This window comes from Alosa sapidissima, chromosome 21 (assembly GCF_018492685.1).
Source record: "Alosa sapidissima isolate fAloSap1 chromosome 21, fAloSap1.pri, whole genome shotgun sequence".
NCBI lineage: Eukaryota > Metazoa > Chordata > Actinopteri > Clupeiformes > Clupeidae > Alosa > Alosa sapidissima.
In genome coordinates this window covers 7,610,899-7,621,314 of record NC_055977.1, presented here as the reverse complement: position 1 = coordinate 7,621,314, position 10,416 = coordinate 7,610,899, and the positions used below count along the sequence as shown (strand labels likewise).

The following is a 10,416-nucleotide window of genomic DNA, read 5'->3' as shown; positions in this document are numbered from 1 at the left end:
AACAAATCATCATGTATTCACACGCATACATGCATGCATGTACACACACATACACACACACACACACACACACACACACACACACACACACACACACACACACACACACACAGACACACACACACACACACACACACACACACACATGTTTATGCACAAACTCAAGCTTGGAAACAGCACACAAACAAAGTGTGTGACAGCGTTCCCAATCCATCAGTTGAGGCTAAGTGAGGACAGCTGTTGGCTTGTTAAATCCTCGTCCTCAGTGCTGCCTATGGCTCTGGCAGGCCCACAGGGGGTAAAGACAGGGCCAGAGGAAGACATCTATCTGACTGACTGGCGCTTACCACAGAAGATTTGGAGCCCATTAGTGTGGGTGCTAACCTAACAACAGTGTGTGTGTGTGTGTGTGTGTGTGTGTGTGTGTGTGTGTGTGTTGTCTTATGTCATGTGTGTGTGGGTGTGTGTGTGTCTAATGTGTGTGGATGCCAAGGCTTGTGGAGAGGGTGCAGAAAACGCTTGTCAATATATGTGTGGGTGTGAGTGCGTGTGTGTGTGTGTGTTTGTGTATGTGAGTGTGTGTGTGTGTGTGTGTGTGTGTGTGTGTCTGTGTGTGTGTATGTATGTGATGTCTAGTGTTTGCGGATGCCAGGGCTAATACAGAGGGTGTAGAAAAACACTTCCAGATTGTCAAAATATGTGTATCTGTTAGTGTGCATGTGTGTGTGTGTGTGTGTGTATCTTGTAATAAAGGCATATCTTGTACATTAGCGGGTGCCAGATAGCACCTGTGTGGAGGTGATTGACCTGGTGACCAATATACTTACACTGACCATAGTACTATCATGTTAAACATAGAGGTGTGTGTGTGTGTGTGTGCGTGGGTGCGTGCCTGCATGCGTGTGTGTGTGTATATGTGTGTCTAACCCACACACTTTGTAAGAGCGCCACTTACACTGACGATTATACTGTAGTATATCATGTTTAACTCAGATGACCCAACAGACCTAATGCTGCTTTTAGCTTTTATGCAATAGTTCTTAAGATTGCAATTTGGATTTATAAATGTATTAGCGGTGATTCACATGCAATGACACCGTCCATGTCCTTGCAGTTGCGTAAGTATTGGTGTGGTGGATTGTCACTGCCTGAGAAATGGTTGGCCTTGGTTCAAACCTGCTGTTGAGTCCTTATCGCTGTTGACTAACATTTAATTGCAACCAAGTTTATCCACTATTACCGTACATAACAGTGATCGGCTTGCCATTATTTAAAACTAATATGTGTCCCTATAGCTTTGCACAATCTGTGTTAATTTGATTTAGCTAATGGTAGCCTACCTATATGATTTGCTCATGAATCAATTTGTCCTCAATGTATCTAGAGAAAAAAAAGTGGAAGGAAATAATGTCTGTGTTGACACTGCATATTACATGCATATTAAGATGAGTTGTGTCTTTGTTTCGTGCAGACTTCCTACAAGTTAGTATTTACTTTTTTATCAGATATGCAAGGCACGTTGGTAACCTACAATAGACTGTTAATAATTAGTAACCTTCAATGCCTGTGAGCAAACAGATAAGACCACAACAGCTACACACACACGTTTGTTAATTAGAAAAAGAGTGTATGAAACAGCTAGAAAGATATATATAGAGGTCATGACCTCACATTTCCTCAAAACTAGCTATTGGCCCATATGTATGCATAATGTGTATAGGTGTGTGCACGTGCATATATGTGTGTACGTGTATATGTCTGTGTTGTGTTTGTGTTTATAAATAAGGGGTATTTAAGTAAGGGGTTTGTGCATCTGAATGTGTTAATGTGTGTGTGTGTGTGTGTGTGTGTGTGTGTGTGTGCGTGCATATATGTTTGACAGCTTGAGTGTGTTAGCTTTGCTCATTTCCATTCCTCTGTGTAAACAGAATGTCCTGACCTGTAGTGTATGTACTGGAGGCTGGATTAACCTCATGGGACTCCGGTAACCCTGTCCCCCCCCCCCCCCCCCCCTTGTGCGTCTGTTACCCCATCTGACCACCGTTATGAAAACCCTACAGCGTGCCACTTCCTAGAAACCTGAGCGCCAACCCACGAAAAACAAAAAATATCTATTGGTCACGTGACGTCCATTCATTCCTGTCATGATGTGCACAAACACATCAGCCCAAAACACGAGTTCCTGGATGATTAATCTATGGGGCCATCCTAATCTGTAATGATTCATCTGGCAGGTGACCCATTGGATTACCCCTCTGAAATGATCATTTGACCTCTGGCCATTAGGGTGGACTGGCGGTCATAGACATGGTATGTCAATAATCCTAATCTATAGAGGACCACCCGGCCATCCGCTGAAGGTAAACAAGTTCACAGCCCTTGTGGGATTATGCTGGAAATCATTGGGTTTTCCTGGATGCTAATGTACGTAATGCATTGTTGGAGTTGTGCCGGAGGCATGTGTGTTTCTTTTTTTTTGCTAGTGGTTGGTTACCGACAAGGGAGGGCATCTGAGGCCGAGAGTGACTCACATCGCCTGAATTGGCAGGTGGTTTGACTGATGTGCTGACGGCTGCTTGCTTGTGGGCAAGCTGCTTTTGTTTGTTCTCGTCAGCTTCCTCCGGTTTGGCGGATGCGCTCATCCAAAGTGACTTACGGTTGGGCCCAGGCACGCATCTCTGAGTCTGGAGGCCTGTGGCCGACGTGAAGCCTCTGACTGCATGGCAGTCCCGGGCAAACGTTTCAATAAAAGTAAACTTCTTTTCACAATTACACTGACTAAGATACCATTAGGGACTGCAGAAGTGATCACTGCAGGCAAACTGTTTGAAACTTCAAATTGAAGACGAAAAGGAAGAGAAGGGAGTCAAATAATTAAATGTCAGTACAGGCCCATGTATAGTTTGATATGTCCTATCAAGAACAACAGTTATTTTGATATCAAACAATAGAGAGCTTAATAGAGAGCCTTTGCACAATCACTCGATAGGAATCAAATAATATGGGTGTGTTCCAAACGGGAGACAGCTGCCTACTGCCTTCCTCCCTACATAGAGAGCTGTCTCACTAGACATGACTTTGGATTAAATGCATCTTTTAAAAATGAGCGTAGCACTCTAGAATCTTTGGTTAACACTACGGTATGACGTTAGCAAAGGCCTGACGTTAAACTAAATTATCTTACGTAAGCTAGCAGGCTAACGGTATAAATTAGTTTTACGGCTGGCAGATATATCAGACCAGACGCTATTAATGGTTACAACAATGGCATAATCAGATAGTAAATTGTTTATTTCTAATCTGTAATCTGCAAATCTAAGCAAAATAAGATCACACAAATGACATTTTAAACAGATTCAGCAGCCATTACCGATGTCATCCGCCATGTTTGTTTACCTTTCACAGCTGTTTCAGACGTTGCCGCAAGGGATTATGGGTAGGAGGCAGCATGAAGTGTGCATCGATGCTGCCTTCAAAAATGACCGTTATTTGGGAATTCTAAGATATCTTAAAAGGCAGCAGAATTTGTTTTTTCGGTTTCGAACCGCACTTGCTGCCTCGCCCCCCAGTTAGATATCCTAAAAGCTAGCAACTTTACGCGTTTCGAACACACCCTATAAGAGCAATGGCAATGGCAGAAGGTGTTCATGCCCCCAGAGTGTAGCACTGTAGTTGCCCCATGTTTATGCCCCCAGAGTGTAGCACTGTAGTTGCCCCATGTTTATGCCCCCAGTGAGTAGCGCTAGCTACCTGGCAGCTGTAGCTGTTGGCTGCAGCAATTCGAGCTGGGTAGAACCTATTGTTTATGTTTTTTTCTTTCATACTGACAGTACTCTGTGACCTCGAGAACCAGAGATCTATGTGAAAAATCGCCAGAATTCTCCTTTAACAGCGAGTGATCTTGATATCAAAGATGTCCTCTGTGTACAGTGCTGTTGCTGCAGAGAGGCAGAGTTGCCCCCCCACTCCCACCCCCACCTCAGTCCCCCACCCTGAGCACTTGACAGGCCATCTGAGCCTTCAGGCACGTGAAGGATGCTGTGACACTTAAGGTGCCCTTGGCCTTTTGTGCCACATTCAGAAAGAAAAAAAAAACACATTCCCCCCCCCCCTCTACTGCTAATCCCGTGAAGATGAAGTCTGTCTGGCGGCTTTGTGTAGCTTATCTGTTCATGTTCATGCACATCCTTTAAGGTTAGATGTGGGGATTACCTCCAGAGGATATGTCTGTGGCGGGTCAAAGGCAAATGCAATTGGTCACTTCGAACGACCCTGTGCCATATAAACAAGTGAATTATGGGTAGACTGAGAGGTATGTCACCCTGTCACCCTGCCTCCAAACAATACTAACCCGTCTGACCCTCTGAGTGCCCCATCAGAATAGCCTCTCCTTGTCAACCTTCATTTCTGCATGTACACTGTACTTTACATTAATCGGTCAATATGGAGAGTCTGTTATGAAGTCCCTGGTGTTCCAATCCAGACAAACATATTGAATCTATTTTTCCCCCTGTGCTGGACAGACCAATATTATTCCGTCTGTCTGTTTGCCTGTCCAAGGTCAGCAGCATTCACCTTTCATTTTGACATTCCCTTTAGTCTTCCCTCATCGTGTGAGAGGATTGGAGCATGGATTACTGACCTGACCCCGCTAATTTTTTCAAATCATCTCGATGGACAGATTTAATGGAGAGGTAAGGAATGCAGTGCAATAGGTTTGAGGGGGTGATTATTGTTTTTATTTTATTTTATTTGGTAACACTTTATTTTAATGTGTCGCTGTTACAGTGTACCTACCTAATTAGGTACAGTGGTACAACCTGTGTAACAACATGTACTATCAGGTACTATCATTGTACTTGCATTATGTATTTGTGGGTACCTACATATAGTTGTTACATTGTAATACTGAGTGCTTTTACAAAACTTTGCCAATTTGTCTACATTTTCATCAGAGGCAAAGAGCTGACCTGAGACCTGCTGGATGGGGTAAATCTAGTCATGATAGATTTGATATACAAATCATTCTTAGCTCCAGTCAAGGCCTCATTGTCTTCAGTGTACATGTAACAGCTGTGCTGCTACAACCTTGTTACTCTTTGATACAGTGGAATAAACCTATTAAGTGTACCAGTTAATTACTTACATGTACATATGACATGTATGTTATGTCTTCGATGTCTTGGAACAGGTCTACTAATTCACATGTACTGTGTGGTGTAACAGCAGACACGTTTCAACACATCAATTACAGGATGCATGACATCATTGACAGGATGTATATAATATGTACATGTAAGTACTTAACTGGTACACTTTATTTTAATGGGTTTATTCCACTGTATCAAAATAGTAATAAATGTGTACCAACACAGTTGATACATGTACTACAGTATGTAGGGTAATGGCAGACATGTTCCAAGACACCAATGACACAACATACATGTAATATGTAATTGTAAGTACTTAACTGGTACACTTCATTTTAATGGCTTTGTGCCACTGTATCAAAGAGCAATAAGTGTGTACCAACACAGTTGATATATGTACTATGTAGTGAATTAGTAGACCTGTTCCAAGATATCAAAAACACAACACAACATACATGTCATATGTACATGTAAGTAATTAACTGGTACACTTTATTCCACTGTATCAAAGAGTAACAAGGTTGTAGCAGCACAGGTTGGAGCTAAGAATGGTTTGTATATCTATCATGACCAGATTTACCCCATCCAGCAGGTCTCAGGTCAGCTCTTTGCCTCTGATGAAAATGTAGACAAATTGGCTTTTGTAAAAGCACTCAGTATTACAATGTAACAACTATATGTAGGTACCCACAAATACATAATGCAAGTACAATGATAGTACCTGATAGTACACGTTGTTACACAGGTTGTACCACTGTACCTAATTAGGTAGGTACACTGTAACAGCGATACATTAAAATAAAGTGTTACCTTTTATTTTTTTACAGATGGACTTCGACCTTGAGCACTGACAAAGGGCAGCTGGGCATATTCTGGGTTGCCTTTTTTTTCAAAGGACGATTGGATGGCTTTTCCCACACATGTATTTCTAATAAATGTTGATATTTGTCCTGAGAAGAGGGTTTTTCTCTGACACCACAAAAGACCCATTAAATATTCTATCTGGAAACTCGATGAGGCCGTTATTTGTGGAAACACTTTGGGAAACCTTTTAACTCTAACTAGGAATGTACACTGCAAGAAAGACATCAGCAAGAGTGAAACGTAAATTAACCAGTTTACACTTCCCCCCTCTCTAAAGTGGCACAACAACGTGTTTATCCATGAGTTTTTCAACGAGTACGCTTCATTTATGCTCAGTGTTGGGAACGTTACTTTAAAAAAGTAATTAGTTATAGTTACTCACTACTTGTTCCAAAAAGTAACTGAGTTAGTAACTGAATTACTCTATGATAAGAGTAACTCGTTACCAGGGAAAGTAACTATTTGCGTTACTGTTAAAAGTTTGTGAAAAAATGTAAAAGAATTTGGATTTTTTGAGCAGTTTTGAAAAGCCAGTTTAAATTAGTAGAACAGACAGGTGTTTGTAGGCTACATAACTTTCGATATTTATTAGATAGATAGATAGATAGATAGATAGATACTATATTGATTCCCGAGGGGAAATTCAAGATATTGAACATCGACAGACCTATGGTTGACACAGCCTGTGTCATAGGTTTTTGTTGTGAGGCAGAAAGATCTAGCTTTTGCTGCTTGGAGGACTTTGCTCCGAGTCCTTCTTTGCTAGTGGATGGCGAGCTATCATCTGTGGTGTAGGTAGGCTATCGGTGTTTTTGGCCACTAGCTTTAGATACGTGTGTGAGATGCCTCATTAAATTAGAGTTGCTTAGAACGGATGTCGACAAAGTCTTCGCTCCTGGACATAATGCAGCCTACACATTACATGCACGTTCTTGCCTTTGACCACAGTGAATTTGAAGTAGTGCTTATATCTCCACCTTGAAAATGCCAACTTTTCATCGGATTGCTCCCGACCTCTGCTGTTTCGTCGAATCTCTACTGTAAGCTGTTGCGTGTGTGTGTGGCGCGTGTGCTGGCAAGTGTGTAAAAACACTGTCTCTGATTGGCTATCATGAAACATGACTCTGCCTTAGCCAATCATAATCGCTTACATCTTTATTAACCCACCTCCTCACTAGCTGTGAGCCAGGGGTGCGTTCGGATTACACAGTTTAATCAATCAATGCAAAGTAAGTAACTTTGCATTTAACGTCCAGTAACGTTAACGGCGTTGTAACGTTGTAAAAAGTAATTAACCTTCTAACATTGTTCCGGTCAAAAATGACCGATTTACTCATTCCCTGTACCATAAATATGGCATTTTTCATCAGATTGCCCCAAGATCTTATGATATCCTTCACAAAATGCTTTTGAACACATAGAATTTATTTTGACTACTTTCTTTGAATTTTGAGTGATTTATTCAACGTAGAAACACTTTTTTTGTTTACGGTCAAAAATGACCGCCATAGGAAATTAATGGGAAAGAGTATACATTTCATCCAGGAGATCAAATATATCTCCTTACACACACTCCTACAACTTACCACCAATGTTCCCACACACATGCATGCATGCACACACAGAAGCACACACACACACCCACACAAACAGACACACATACAGTACACACACATGTACACCCACTCACAGACACACACACACACACTCAGTACATGTTGTCAGTTCATGTTGTCATGTTGCCACTTGTACTTGTGAACCACCAATGTCCGCACAGGCATTCACGCACATACGTGAATAGGGGTGAACAGAAACACACCCACCCACACACCCATAAACAGACACACACACGTACACCCACTCACACACACATAACACACACACACACACACACACACACACACACACACACACACACAGTTCATGTTGTCATGTTGCCACTTGTGCATGTGAACCACCAATGTTCGCACACACAGGCATGCATGCACACACAGAAACCCCCACACACACACACACAAACAGACACATACTGTACATACACATGTACACACACACACACACACACACACACACACACACACACACACAGTTCATGTTGTCATGTTGCCACATGTGCAGGAAAACCACCAATGTTGCACACACACATGCACACACATGCATTTTTCACACAGGAAACACGCACACCCACACACACAAACAGACACACACACACACACACACTCTCTTTCTTTCTCTCTCTCTCTCTCACACACACACACACACACACACACACACAGTTCAAGTTGTCAGTTAATTTTGTCATGTTGCCATTGTGCATGTGAACCACAGTGTCCGCACACATTCACGCACATACAGAAACACACACACCCACACACACAAACACACGTCATGTAAATGTTAATGTTCTAATAAGGGTCTGTTTACAATAATGTCCTATTAAATAATACTTTTTGTCATGGTATTGGTATTTAAGAGCAGTTAAAACTGTTCGGTCAAATTTGACCGCGAACAGTAAATTAAAGGAGAATTCCGGTGTGATATTGACCTAAAGTGTATTGAAACATGATACCGAGTGTGAACGTATGTCTCATAGCCCATCTTGGCTTGTCCCCTGCACTCCAAAATCTGGCGCTAGTTAGCCGATGCTACCAACAGCTTTTTCAATAGTGGTGCTTCGGCATCGGGCTAGCCATGCAAATAAATCACTGTTTTACACCCATTTATGAGGCTCAATGTATCTCCTCCGCCCTCGGAAGTCTACCAATGAAGTGTGGAGATACATTGAGCCTCGTAAATGGGTGTAAAACAGTGATTTATTTGCATGGCTAGCCCGATGCCGAAGCACCACTACTGAAAAAGCTGTTGGTAGCATCGGCTAACTAGCGCCAGATTTTGGAGTGCAGGGGACAAGTCGAGATGGGCTATGAGACATACGTTCACACTCGGTATCATGTTTCAATACACTTTAGGTCAATATCACACCGGAATTCTCCTTTAAGGGGGGGTAGCAACGAACAGTGTTTAAAGGTTAATTAGATTATCCCGTTACTGAAAAAATAACGTCGTTACCTAACGCCATTCTTTTAAACGGCGTTATTCCAAACACTGCTAGCTCGAAAAATAGAAGTGAAGTGTAAAAATAAGCTTTTAAGTAAAACTTTTAAGGGCATTAATGCAGGCGTAAAGTACTGAATTGATGCATGATGTAAGCAAGTTGTAAGCAAGTTCAGTTGAATTCCATTACAATCAGTGCATCAATTCAGTATGTGTGAATTGATGCACTGATTATAATGGAATTCTATCGCAAACAATAGACGCCTTTGGTGTAAATTCCCAGTAAGAAGTACAACATTGGTTCTATTATGTGCACAGCATAGATGTATACTGTGTGCGTATGTGTGCTGACGATGATGAAGTGCTGTGGGACAGGCCCAGAACAAAAATACCGACCGACTCTGACACGGAACCTGAGCTTGACCCATAGGGTCTGCTTCCATTTATAGTCATCTGCTGTCTGTTTAGTCTCCCTCTCTCTCTGTCTCTCTGGGTCTTTATCTGCTTCTCAGTTCACCTCGAAAACGAGGTGTGTGTGTGGGAGTGTGTATGTACTGTATGTGTGTGTGAGTGTGTGTGTGAGAGGAAGGTGGATTGTTGGTGGATTTCGTCTCCCTCTCTGTCTTTCTCTTCTCATTTCACCTCGAGAACAAGGTGTGTGTGTGTGTGTGTGTGTGTGTGTGTGTGTGTGTGTGTGTGTGTGTGTGTGTGTTTGGTGGATTTCACCCCATCTGGCCCGAGTTCTCCTCCCTCCTCCACATGTTCACTTGCTCCAGGGTACCTTGGCTTCGCCTGCGCTGGTTCAAGAAGCAGGTCAGAGATAAAGGCACATTAAGCTGAATTAAAACAGACTGGAGTGTTGGAGCGCTGGAGCGTCGTCTTTAAGGACAGCGAGGGATCGGGGGGTTTGGAATTTCTCTGAATTCCTTCTTTTCCCAAGGTTTTGCCATCCCCTCCCCCACCCCGGCCCTCCTCTTGGATGCTGCAGTGCTGAGGGGCTTATTGTCTGGTGTGTGTGTGTGTGTGTGTGTGTGTGTGTGTGTGTGTTTGTGTGTGTGTGTGTGTGTGTTTGTGTGTGTGTGTGTGTGTGTGTGTGTGTGTTTGGGGGCTTATTGTCTGGTAAGTGTAGATTCACTGCCAGGAGATCCAGTCCCAGGAAGTCAGTTAGAGGGATCCAGAGATCATAGGAGATCATAGGAGTCTCCTCCTAAAAGGGGTCTGGAGGGAGGAGAGCCAGACTGGTGCATCGTGGGAGTCTTGCTCATAAACATGGGCATGAGCACAAGGACACGTCTAAAAGGATTAGAGATGGACACATAGTGTGTGTGTGTGTATGTGTGTTTGTGTG

General features: G+C 42.7%; 1 long non-coding RNA gene across 1 annotated transcript; it reads left to right on the top strand.

Moving 5' to 3' along the window:
- Positions 1-288: 288 nt before the first annotated feature.
- On the top strand, positions 289-6,056 carry LOC121695657. The gene is made up of 3 exons (XR_006026131.1): positions 289-372; positions 4,600-4,694; positions 5,978-6,056. It is a non-coding gene; the product is annotated as an uncharacterized LOC121695657 (long non-coding RNA).
- The last annotated feature ends 4,360 nt before the right edge of the window (positions 6,057-10,416 follow it).